At 47.2% G+C, this 13411-nt stretch overlaps 1 long non-coding RNA gene across 1 annotated transcript in view; it reads right to left on the bottom strand.

The window, feature by feature from the left end:
• Nucleotides 1-1817: 1817 nt before the first annotated feature.
• The window catches only part of LOC121075839, a 25591-nt gene continuing 13997 nt past the window's right edge, over nucleotides 1818-13411 (bottom strand). Inside the window, exons 2-4 of the long non-coding RNA XR_005823186.1 lie at nucleotides 7110-7185; nucleotides 3542-3610; nucleotides 1818-3438 (exon numbers count right to left, since the gene is read on the bottom strand). This is a non-coding gene — a long non-coding RNA (uncharacterized LOC121075839). The remainder of the gene's footprint in view (nucleotides 3439-3541; nucleotides 3611-7109; nucleotides 7186-13411) is intronic.

Below are 13411 nucleotides of genomic sequence, written 5' to 3'. Positions count from 1 at the left end.
TATATGAATCTATAGTCTTTTTTCTTCTCCTTTTTCTTCTCCTTCTGCCTTCCCATTACTAACTGATTAATAAATTAATTCTTAGAGAGCCCATATATGATGCAGAGAAAATGTGTGTTCAAACCATTCATTTAGCTTTCCTGTTTGCTCTGTGAATACCTTCACAGCCGTTCATTTTTTTATTCTTACATCAGGATCTATGCCTCAAAGGTTTTGACCAGGAAGTCTTACCTAGACTCAAGAAGTCTTAAAGTTTAACTGAAAAATTAATGTAATTTATTTTGGACATTTATGTTTTCCAGTGGAAGGAATATATGCACATATGGGATTCAATCCACTGCTCTGGCTGAGGCTGAAGTGCTAAAAAGTCTCAGGGTCTCCTCTGGCAGCAGTTCTTAAGGCCTGTGGATGGACAAGTAGACCACGACCCCGTCCCTCTTCCAGGGCTAGCTTCTGCAAGGGGGCAGTGCCTGAGGAGAGGGGAAACAGCCAGGGCTCCTCAGCCAGAGTGAACCAACCCTTGAACCAATTCACAGTCACCATTTGCTTCCCAGGTTATCTCCTCTAACACGATTTTATATCATCCTTATTGGAGCCTTGTGTTTTTTGTTTGTTTGTTTTCCCTTTAGAGAAAGCTGAAAAGCTGCAGTCTTCACCTTTATTTTCCACAGCTCTAAGATCAGTAATAAACACACAACATCACTTTCTTACCCAAAAGTATTTAATTTTCTGACCAACTTCATATCATATATGTTATAATAAGCTACCATTGTTACTGGGATGGTTAAGTGCTAATAAAATATTTCCTAAATAAAACAGTGCCAGATATATAGGTGTGTGTGAGCAGGAATGACTGACATTTTCAGTTACTCTTCTTCATACTTATTACTTGAGCAACTCAAAACACCAGCCCAAATTTTAATTACTGCATCAGGTCTCCCCTGAGCAAGGCAAGTGCTGAGGAGAGGGGGTTGAAGAAATCGATCGCTGCACACATGTATTCTTTTGCAGGCATTGTGGCAGCTGCGTTCTCGCTGTCTTGCTTTGTCACCCGCCTCAGACTGTTGCTTGGTGATGCCCGATGCAAGGCCAGCTGAAAAGAAGCACAGCCACGTCAACCGTTTGCACCAGGGCTTGTGTTCTTGAAGGTGTTCAGGAGTCAGCTGGTCACGGTGTGGCGGGGTGGCTCTGCACCATCCGTCTGAGTGACACCACGGTGCCCGAAGCCAGGCTCACCTGGCTCTGCAGGATGCTCCTGAACAGGGGCACCAGGTGGTGCAAAGCCATTGTAGTGGATCCGGTGCCATCTGCCCTCCTGGCCATGAGCATGGAGGCTCTCGGATGTGCCAGCGAGTCCTGGCTGCCAGAGCAATCCCTCGGTGCAGCTGACAGCTTGTACGAGGGACAGGACTGTGTCCAGATGGCCCCAGCTTTTGAGGAACTGCACTGAGAGATCAAAACTGAGCTCACCCCTCCCATGGCAGCGGTGGGGGCTGAGAGCTCCTTCTGCCCCCCTATTGCCTGTATCCCACTCCCGTCGGCTGCCATGCCTGACAATATCTCCGCCGACCTCGCCGTCCATCGCCCACATGGGCTGGCAGCCACCCCCAGCTCTCCCCGACCTGTGCCGCCTGTCACCTTCCCTCCGCCACCCCTCTGAGGTCCGCTCGGTCAGCTGCATGCCCCGTCCCCTCCTTGCTGCGTCCCCTTCCTCACCGCAGCCTCCCATCTGTCATCCATCCCAAAACCAAATGACAAATCACTTTCCTCAGCCTCTTGTGCCTTTCTTCCAGGCATCCTTTGCACTCCTTTTTTAATTCCATCCTACGGCAAGGTCAGACTTCTTAACTTCCCTTTCCAGATGCCCATATGCTTTTTTTTTTTTTTTTTTCAATGTCATTCTTCCGTACTATATCTCAGTCTCTTTTTCACCAGTGATGCCAGCTTGGATCATCTGTTTAGGCACATCTAAAACTATCTTTTTCCCTCCTGTCCCACTATCCCCTCTCCATGGCACTGCTGCAGCCAATGGGTGGCCAATGGTCCCTCTTTCCTATCCTGTAGGAAATGTCCCTGAAGTGGGAACTTTAAAAAATAGCCAAGATCTTGACAGGTGGGTTGAATGTAGCAGCCAATCTATCTCGTAAATTGTCTTTTAATTTGAAATGGGGACCAAATGTAAAGTATGCAACAGCTGTGTAGGATGAAGGTGATGCAACCCTTCCTTCACCATTTGAAATTTATCCTGCAAAGCTTCAGGATAGTTTTAGAAAGTTTGGCTTCAAGGAGCACTTGCTGGATGTGGATGGACAGTTTTCAACAAGGCATTTGTTGTCACACAAAAAAGCACACAAGCAAACAACAACAAAAAAAAAATAGCTTTTTTGTTTACTAAGATTTGATTTTACTGGGGATAGATTTCCTGGTAGGACTAAGGAGATTGAATCGCTCTTCCCTCACTAGCAAACAAAACACAGTTTCCCAAGAGAAGAAATAGAAGCCCGTGTAGACCCCCATCTCTATAATGATACTATTCAGGTCCATTTGTGAAGAAAACCCTCTCTGTGCTGCAAAAACAGCTCTTCTCACTAATTAATCTCTTTGCTCCAGAAAATATAAATGTTTCTTTCTGACTTCTTTTGTCTGCCCCAGGCGCACCACAAGCACTTGCTTATCATCTCCCTCCATTTCTCACCAGTCTCTTGTCACCAGTAACCACTGATAATGGCATGTCAGGAAACACCCTGACCCTTACCCTGAAGTTTCAAATAGGCCAGCTCTTCTTTAGTTTTTATTCTCACCGTTGTACGTCGGAGGTACGCAGCTCCGGGTGCTCATCAGCTCAGTTTGCCATGCTGCCCAGCTTGCTTAGAGCAGTGTCTTGTTGATTGGATTACATCTGAATAGCACTTTAGCTGCCTTAATATCGGGAAGTTCACCAGAGCCCCTGTGATTGTCACCCTGTGTCTATCACTTAGAGAACACCGAGGCTCTATGCCTTCTTTGCTATGAAATAATGACTAACTGGAGTGCTGAACTTTGATCGGCAAAAACCCTTCAAACGTTTGCAAGTGTTCTGTCATTTGCCCCTCTGTGCTCACTGGAAATGTTATCGCAGAGCTTGGGGGAAGGAGAAGTGGCCCCCAAGCAGCAGCCGGCTCCATGGCCCTTCTCCAAGGGCTGGTCCTGCAGCCCAGACCATGACATGTGGGGAAAAGTCGTGGAGAACACTCTGAATTTGTTTCTGAATGGTGCAGGATGAGACCACCCCCCCTTTTCCCAGGTGTGATTCCCAGAGAGGCAGCTACACCCCTCTTTCTGTTCCTATATGCGCACAGATGTGTTCCTGGGAGAAGGAGGCACATTCAGATCATGAAGATGTGAAGGAGGCAGGAGCCAGACAGGATGGTTTCTTACCAGGATTTAAGGGTCCAGGATCTAAGGGTCCAGAGCAACACAAAAACATCAGACTCAGTCAAACAGCTTTTGAAGAAAAAACAAAAATGTTACAGATAAGAAAGACACAAGGAAATGTTCATACTTTAATAGCTAAACCGACTCTCCGTCTATATAGGCCAGCGGTCCCCAATCCACAGTCCTCTGACGTTTCCTGTGGCAAAGGAAAATTTTGAAAAAAGTTGAAATTGAGACTGGCAGGCAGCACAAAATAAAGCATTGCTCGTGACATGTGAGCTGGTGTGTGGGCATTGTGCCAGGCTGGTGACCCTGACAGGCAGAGGTCTCCTCTGCTCCCGCTCCTTGCTCCAAGCACCAGCTTTCAGCCTTTGGCCAGGAGAGACCTTGTGGTCCGTGAGGAGCTGTAACACCAACGGGCAGGTCTGCGGCCAGTGAGAAGAATGGCAGCAGGGGGAAAAGTGAAATGGATTGAAAAATGCTGCCTCACGGGAAGAAATTCCTTTGCTTCTTTGCTTTTCGCTCCATCACTAAGAGGCGCCTGGACAGGAGGAAGCTAAAAAATACACCCATGGAGCTCAAACACAGAGATGTAATGATGTATAAACAGTCAGGATGGAGTGGAACTGAAGTTTTAATAGATGAAAAATTCAGCTGGCAAATCTACTTTTTATCCCATTACTTTTAAATGCCATCAAGATACCACAGTTCATAACATGTCCCCTGCACAGGGTGGCCATGCTCGGAGCAAAGAGAGCTGGTTCTGTAATCAGGAGGTCCTGCTCTGCTCCCTGCTCCTGGTCAGGGATGGAATTAACGTGTAAGAGCAGAGCCAGCTTCACGTGCCACAAGCTGGTCAGTGATTGTCCCTGATAAAACCCATGGCATGACAGACCAGAGAGCAATGCGCAGCGGGGAGCTGCACAGGACATCATTTTAACTGAGTAGGTGAGCGGGGATATTCTTCTGGCCCCTTGCTTCACACCCTCCCTTCTTTCCTTTTGGGTGGAGCTGTTTCTTGTACATAAGTAGATGCTCATATATCATAAACAGGACTTTTCAGAAAGTTACAGTAGTTTATACACCTTCAGGATGCGGCCACTAAGCCCTTCGCAAAGCATTCAAAGCAATGCCTCACAGAAATCTGCTTTCTGAATGAATCCAGACTATTTTAGACTAGGATATTTTTTGATGCATGAAAATCTGGCCAAAGAACCATCGGCAAAGGGAAATAATGAGAGGAACAAATTATCAAATTATCAAATTTGGGGCAGGTGCCCCCAGAGAGAGGCTGGGCTGTCCATGAGCTCCCCTTTAAAGGCTTATTTTGTGCAGGGGAAGGCTCCCACCTACCGCACTGCCAGTTCTGTCACACATTAATAGTCTCTTTCCATAGCAACACCTGACCCTTCCCTCCCCTTGCTGTGATTATACATACATATATACATATATATACATATATATATTCCCTGCCTAGGGAAAGGATGGGCAGCTGACAATTTTCTGTGGCATCAGCACAATTTAATGAAAGGAAGACTTAACAAAACAGCAAGAGAGCTGGAATGCTTCTCCTAAAACAAGAAATATGGCGAGTCACAGGCTCCACAACTGTGTCAACAGCACAACAAGCTGTTATCAGTAGCTTCAGACTGGCTTCTGCTTCCAGAAGACGGTACTATGACAAGTACTGAATAAACACGGGTGACAGCACTTTGGAAATGGGCCATTGCCAGGGCAGCTGCAAGGGACGTGCAGAGAAGAGCTGCAGTCCGGTGAAAGGCGATCGCCCACTCAGAGGCAGCAGTCCTCTCGCAGGCAATGTGGTAATGTATGTCTACAAGAGCCTGGCTGAAATCCTGGCTCTACTCCCACCATCGCTGGTCACTGCTCTTTGAATGAAAAGCCAGCGTTTTGTGTTAGAAGCAGAAAAGTCTTTCCTGATGTTGTTCAGCCCAAGGTATGTAAAAGAGAATGGGCAAAAAACAGCCTCCTGACACCTCTTGTGAGGAGGAAAGTGCACTTAAAAGCAAAAAGAGTTGCACCTAGGAGTAAAGTGGTAACCAGCAATGGAGTAGGTAGGAGCTGGAGAGGGATTCCTTCCTGGAGAACACTCCAGAAAATACACTGTGTTTACAGAAAAATTTGCATAAGTTTGCACAAATACAGAAGCGAGAATTAAATCTGTGCACAAAGCAGACCTATAAGCAAAGGGAAAAATGTGCTCAGGTACAAAAACACACCATAAAGCCATTCAGAGTCAAGACGAAGCTGCTAATAGAAATCCCTCAAAACAAGGGATAACATCTCTTGATAAAGCAGCCAACACATGCAAGTGCCACGCAGCGCTGAGCCACAGACCTCTGTGGGTGATGGGCGATGCTGAGATGTCCTCGGGGTGAGGAGGACCAAGTCCTGCAGGCCTGACCCAGCACGCTCACAGGATGAGGAAGCAGCTGGAGGAGGTGAATTCTACAGGACAAGCTTGGGGTAAAAGCAGATCCCCTGATCAGGTTAACAGAGAAACAAAACAGACTTTTAGCACAGATAAAGCTTCAGAATTAAAAAACAATAGCTTGCACGTGAGATGTCATTGTATCTAAGAAATCCAGCACAGGACGGATCCACAGCCTAGAGATAGGGGAACGTGCAGGTAAATTGAAGGCTGGCAATGACCCAAAACTGCTAAAGAGAGCACTGAAAAACATCAAGTGCATGCTACCGATACTCAGTGCTCTGATGTGAAGAAAAGGTATTACCCAGGGAAAGAAAAAATCATTCCTCAGAGCCAATAGATTAGGTAGCTTGTTTGTTCCAGCTGTGAGGAGCAGGAGGCAGCCTATCAACATACCAAAATATCTTCGCATCTCTCATTAGAGCTGATGAAATTTATCTTTTCTTTTTTTCCTTCCCCCCCCCCCCCCCCCCCCCCCCCCGATGAAACAGATGTCCAATTCATTGCATCTGAAACATTTTGTTTCATCCCTGAAGATCTGAGTGGCTCGCCCTGGGGTACAGCCCCGCTGAGGCTGCCCCGCAGCTCCCAGCCCTGTGAGCACAGGGGGCCTGGGGGCCGTCGGGCAGGAAGAGTCCCGGGTTCACGGCCCCGCAGCAAAGCCAACAGGCGTGGTTCAGGGGAGGCTGAAACAAAGGGGGGTTGAAATTCCCAATTTGTTAACCTTATGGACTCTCTGAGACTGCTCGCAGCCATAGGAGTTGAAAAGGATGGGAAAGGGAGTGGAAAAAAAAAAAAAAAAAAAAAAAGACAGTGCATTCCTTCTTGATATTATTACCCCTGGGCCAGCGTGGGCTGGGGACCACTGGGGCAGAACAAAGAGTCAACGCAGTCATCAGTGTGCTCAGACGGAGGGTCCCACTTGCTGAATGAACCAAAAACTTTTGACTTTTTAATCCCAACCTCAGTCAGAAGGTTATTAGACCAATGACTGGTGGGCCTAAACCAACAGCAAGCCCCTGAGTGACAATTTCTACCGATTATGCTAATAAAACCCAGGACTTCTTTGAAGCCGAAGCATGTTTCTGCTCTCGCCATCCACAAGCCATCCCTGAGAACCACATGTGGTGCTTCCCTAGCATGGTTCCTCTGGCATTCTTGTGCATCTCTGATGAAATATGGTCCCACTAAAGGCACGAGCAAATTACATTCAGCTGTGGTGCAGCAAGGCAAAAACGCTCACGTGTATGTGTAAGAAAATCCTGCTTCCAAGTCAAACTGAAGAAACTCCCAGGCAAAGGCAGCTTCCTTAAACAAACCTGAGGGGGGGAAGCCAAAAGGGAACCGTTAGCAACAACGTTCGATGTAGTAAAACTCTCGTTGCAGGGCTGAATCCTTCCTCAGTGTTTTCACCGAGCTCTGAACCTTGAGGCTGGATTAAGGGTCAGTCCCTAGAAAAATACCCAAAACTGATGTTACAGGCTGAAGCAATAACAAACTCCGCAGGTCCTTTAAAATAACAGTTCAAGATATATTATGAACCTTTAAAATGCTGTTGATTATAACATTTTAAAAACTAGATGCTAGAAACCCAGGAGACAGAATTATGGTCCCTACGTCTAGCTGTGGTTCTGGTCCAGCCTCGCAGTCTTGCAACCTGCTCAGTCTGTGCTGGCCAGGTAGTTTTATATTGTTTCTTTGCACCAAGGTGTGAATCAGGAACTGGGGGCATAAATCAGGAGGAGAGATTCCCGAATAATCCCCCCAAAAGGCAAAGTTCTTTTTAGTTTTCATCTTACAGATATATATATGTAAATATATATATATATATATAATTATTTATGCAGAAAACTGCAAGGATTTGCCCTCTTGGGTGTCCAGAAACTTTACCGGCGCCCACCTGAAGCTGGTTTATTCCCTCTTGGAGAAGATTTCCTTACGGGGAAGAATATGTCTAGATTTACAGTTGGGTAAGTGAGAGTAAAACTGGAGTTCTCACTGGGGTAAAACAACCGTGGGACACTGGGGTTGCCTTCAGATCAGCCCAACGGACAAAGGTTTAATCAGAAAAAGCGACCTGAACTTCTATCACGATTTCCCACCCCACCTTCTACGAAGAATCTGCTCGGAAGGACAGACAGACAGCCCCCGAGGGATGCTGTGCCGGGCCGCTGAGCCCTGTACCGATGGCAAAAACTCCCAAAACTCGGGGCCCTGCTGCCGGCGCCGCCGTGCAGGCGAGAAAAGCCCGAGGAGGGTGGGAGAAGCTCGCCGGAGGAAGGGGGGCTCCGGGGGTCCCCCTCCGCGCCCCTCCGCGCAGCGGGAGCCCCCCGGGGCTCAGCGGGGGGGATACCAGGGGGGGATCCGCAGAGGGCTCGGGGGGGCTACGGGCGAGCCCCCATCCCGCAGGGCGACCCCCTCGGAGCTGCGCCACGGCCTGAGAGCGCAATTAGCGTTATCGTGATGAATTTATAGGCTGCGAGTCCTTGCTGTGCCTTTCAGGAGTCGCAGGGCACTCTGTCCCCATCTGTTCCTTTATGATTATTACTTCCCCCACTTCCTTTTTTTTTTTTTTTTTTTTTTTTTTAAATAGTAATCGTTGACCTAATATATATGACTGGGGGAACGGGGGAAGATGCGGCTCCTCCAACGTCAATCAAAACTCTTCCTCAAACCCTTCCCACACGAACACTTTCTATCTCCCAGCGGTACTGGCAAGATGTTCTTAGCCAAATACATGATTCTATTAATGAGCGCTTATATTTGATAAGGAATGCAAATTCTTTCTCTCCGTGTATTATTAGCTGTATCAGAATGTTTGTCCTTTCAGTCCTCTTTGAAGTTGAAGGAGGAAAGGCTGTTATGTGGCACTGAGAAGAAAAAAAAAAAAAAAGAGAGAGAGAGAGAGAGGGAAAAAACACTTCTAACTCCTCCGGGTTTTTATTTGTTCTCTTGCCAAAAACGCCAAAGGTAGCAAAAGTTACAGAAATTGTTTAAAATGTGTGGTTTTTTTCCTCTAAATTAGGTAGATTTTTTCCAACTGATCGTCTCCTTTTAATAATAATGGGATCTAATGAACAGCCTGCTTTGAATCGACTTTACAAAATCATCTCTCTGATGCTCTGGAGGACCCGTTTCGAGTCGGAAGGAAACAAACCCGGCCGCCTCCCCCGGCGCTCCCCAGCCTTGCCCGGAGCCGGGGCCGCGCTGCGCGGGCGCGGAGCGGGTTGCGCGGGTGCGCAGCGGTTTCCGCAGCGCTCCGCGGGGCCGCCGCGGCTCGGCTGAAGTTTTTCTTCCAGATAAGAGGGGAAAAAAAATAATAAAAAGGGGGCCTCTGCGGCGGCTAAACTTTTGTCATGTATCACTTTTCCTCTTGAAAGGTGTTATAACAGCAATTCAATTACAGTAAATAGTGTACATCATCTTCACAGCTGGAAAATTCTGTAACTAACTGTGACCAAACGTTGTAAAGGAATATAGCTTAACCGGTATTACTTTTTTTGTTGCTGACCACAGGTTAATTAATTTCAAGGAGCTTAGTATATCTAAACAGAAACACACTGAGATGCTGGCAAGAAATCATAAAATATAAAACGCGGAATTAGGGAGATCATGGGAAATCTCCGCAGCAGCTTTCGGTGCCTGGGAATAACCGCGGCGGCCCCCCCACCCCTCTCGGCCAGGCCCCCGGGCCCTGCTCCCCTAAAAAGCAAGGGGATGCGGCGACCCCATGCAGGCACCCCAAAGCACCCACGGGCGGCCGGGTGCCCACGCGTGGGTGCGCATCCCCCGGGGCGGCTGCAGATGCCAGGCGGTGCGTGTCAGCACCACACGCTCCCAATCCAGCTGTGCCCGGAGCACTGTTTGTCTGTCTGTCTGTGTGTCTGTGTGTCTGTCTGTCTGTGGCAGGCCGTCCGTAGAGGTTTTCGCCGGGCATCCACTTTCAAGCCCAGCGCGAAGCGTGCGCGCAGAGGTGAAGCGTTTCAAGTCAGGGCAAAGAGGTGAGGTCCGAAAGAAACGCTAAATCACCCCCCCAAAAAAAAAAAAAAAAAAAAAAAAAAAAAAAAAAAAAAAAAAAAAAAACAGCGAAACTCCCCATAAAGCGAGCGCAGCTCTCATTTCAATTAATGTAATATTAGCTGCCCGGCTCCTGTTGCAAAGGGGAAGATTTAAGGAGGATTTAATTCACTCGCGGCTTTATGAAAAAGGCGTTATGTGCCGTAGGAGGTGTTTGCGGTTCGACACATGGAAGCGATCCTGTTTCCACCTCGCCGTGTGGCAACCGGAGGAGATCCCTGCCCCTGCCCCAGCCTCCCCAGAGGCACCGGGGGGGTGCAGGATCCGGCCCGGGGAGTCACGGCCAGCAGGCAGAGCCGGCCGGGGCCTGATCCTGCTGCGGGAGCTGAGCTCGTCCTGCGTGGCTGGGGGGAGGCTGGGTGATGGGGGGAAGATCTGAGGGGGCAGCCCGATTTGGGGTGTAAGATAATATAAATACACACCCGAAAACAGAGAGAGAGGGGAAGAGACCAGGGTGTGAACCAGGTGGATTTCTCTGGGAAAGGGAGGCAGGATCGGGCCCTCTCTCCCGCTCCTGACCCGGGTTAGGGATGCTTTCGCCAAGCGGGCTAGAGTCAGCAGAAAGGTTCCCATTAATTTCCACGTTCAGCAGGGAGCTGTTGGCCACGTTTCCAAAAAAATAAAATAATAATAACAATAATAATAACAATAACGAACTCGAGCTGTGAAAACTTTGTTAAACAAAAACCTCAAAACCTCTCTCTCCAGCGAAGGACCGTTCTGTTTGCTTTAAAGAGAAAGCGACCACCGGTCGCCACCTCCAAACTGCAATCCTCAGCCCCAGAACAAAGGTCCGAGCCCCCACGTTTTGCAGTTGTCAGGACAATCTTGTCCAGCTCTGGGGTGAAAGGAATACAAAATCTCTGCCTCCTCTCCCTCAGCCCCAGCAAAAACCCGCAGGAGGGGGCACCGACCCGGAGCCCCCCACCCTACCCGCAAGACAGCTGTTTAATATTTCATTTTTTTTCCCTCTTCCCAAGGAAGACTTTGAGAGCTGAGCTCCTGCCCCGCTTCCTTGCCCAGAAAAACAACGATTCCCTCCTGGGCTGTTCGTTTGGGGCTCGTACCCCGCCCCCCGCCCCGGGGCTCCCGGTGGCCGGGACGGGAAGCGAGGAGCGAGCACAGTCCTGCTGCTCTCCCGAGCACCTCGACCGCTTCCAGCTGCCACCAATTTTTATACTTTTTCCCCCTCCGACTGCACTTTGTTAAGCTGGAAGCGGGAAATTCGGCACTCGAATTGTTGTACTCGTGCAAAAATACTTATTTTTTTTTCCTCCAAACAGGAAAATAGTTCTTATAAGTAGACTTATTTCTTTTCCTTCTCACCTGCTAAATGCATTTAATTTGCCTTCATTCTAACTCTCCTTTCCCCAGACTTTCTGTGTTTATTCCCTTATTTCCAACTTTGCACCCGAAATCCTGGATTGCAAGCACATCGCCATCCAGATACGAGCAAAAGATCACAAACGCCTGAACCCCCCCTAATTCTGGCTTATCTTTTTTATTTTCTTTAGGGAAAAAATTCCCACACCAAAAGATATTTCTGGTCGTCCTTTAAACCAACCCATCACTGATTGTTCGATTTATTTTATTTTAAATTCTTTAGCCTTGTTTATTATCTTCAGGAAATTGCTTCCCCTACCGCGTAGGTTCATTTTTGTGCCATCGCCCAGAAATATTCCCAGCAGAGGAAAATGCACATCAAACGCATCTCAAAAGTTTTTCTTCACACCGTTAAGTTCGTCGATAATTTTCTTTCTTAAAATTATCATCTTTCATTTAGAAAAGGTGGGGTCCATGCAAAACGGGGGGTTATATGTAAATTATCTGATCACTTCAGATGGCAAGAAAAAATTGAATGTTTTGTGCATTACTGAGATGTCATTTGCCAGAGGTACCGCTGTCAAATTCGGAAGGGGGGGAATGGGATACTTTGCTTTTTAAAATATTGGTTTTCTCATCGTACCTTCAGCAGTGCAACCCCCTTCATTTGGGGCGTTTTGCAGAGGTTATTTTCTGCTTCTCAGTTTGGCAGGGCAGATATTTTTTATTTCGAAAGGTATTGCGAAACTCCGGCTACTCCAAACCCTTTTTCATCCCTTATAAGCGGAGAAATATATATATATATATATATATTCCTCCTTCTTTTTTGATAATTGTTTTTCTCTCCCAGAGAAAGAAATGCCTGCAGCCAACCTCCACGGGCACATTTTCGCAGCTTCCCTGCGCTGCCCTCACCTGAGGAAGCCCACCCGGCGCCAGGGAAAGGTTACACGATTAAACAAACAAAAACCCAGCCGGGATGCGAGACACGGGGCAGGTTTTTTTTGTACCGCTCCAGATTTGGGCTTTACACAGCACCTAGGAGCAAACCGCAGAGGGGGGACCCCTCCCCTGCTCCGAGGTCCCCCGGGGCTCGCCTCGCAGCTAATTAGGAAGGAGCACCCCGGCAAGTTCCCGTTTCCAACCCCACCTCGTTGCTTTCGGGAAGTTTCCCGCTTCGTTTCTTTTCGAAACCGCAATAATTAGACCTGAGCTGAGTTAACTTCTCTTCCTCCTGGTCAACAAATCAATAACAATTAATTTGAAATAGCTGAGATGATAAAACATTTCCTATTGCACCTGACCTTTCCCAAAGAGTTGCAAAGTGGAATATACCGAATCTGTGTTTTAACACAGCTCCCGTTTGTTTAATCCGTCTTTTGCTGTTCCTCGGCTCCTAGGAGGAGACTTTTTATTTTCTCTTTCGGTCTGTTATTCCGACTTTTTTTAGACTTTAAACAAAATTCCTTAGAACGATTAAATGATTTAAATAAAACACTAGTGATATGAGATCTTTGTAGCAAAAATCATCTCTTTGCAATAAAGTTTAAGTTTAAAAACGCAATTTATTTCATGTAAGCGCATATGATAGATTTTTTACAGTATCAGACATGAATATACATGTAGCCGGTATTATATCAGTTATGCACAGGGTTTCTGAGGACATGAATTGATCTAAAATTGAAATTGTAGAGGAGAAGAAGGTGATGGGGTGGGAGGACTGTAAAGGGAAGAGATCAGAAACGTTTAGGTGTGGAATATTAATTATAAAACACAGAACTCTTCACTTTTCTTTGCTTGATAAAAGAGCCTCGTCTTCCCCCTCTCCCCCTCTTGCTCCCTCTCCCTCTCTTTTATTGGAAAGAGGATCCTAAATTCCTTTTGACTGATAGGAAGTTACAAGACAAGATGCTATTTTCTCTTTCTTTTCTGACAACTCTGTCATCCCAGGGATCATAGTCATGTCAGAGTGTCTGTCTGGGAGAAAAAAAAAAAAAAATCACTGAAGCCTGTGGCCATCTTTGCATCAAAATTTTCCAGACCTCTATTTTTGATTGTGATCCCGCTGATCTGAGTTTGAAATGCGAACGCAGCAAAGCCCCTAAGCCTTCAATCGTGTGAAATTTTCAAAAGATCTCTAGAAGC

This window comes from Cygnus olor, chromosome 11, assembly GCF_009769625.2.
Source record: "Cygnus olor isolate bCygOlo1 chromosome 11, bCygOlo1.pri.v2, whole genome shotgun sequence".
Lineage (NCBI taxonomy): Eukaryota > Metazoa > Chordata > Aves > Anseriformes > Anatidae > Cygnus > Cygnus olor.
The sequence above is the reverse complement of the archived record's forward strand: the minus strand, read 5'-3'. Positions and strand labels throughout refer to the sequence as shown.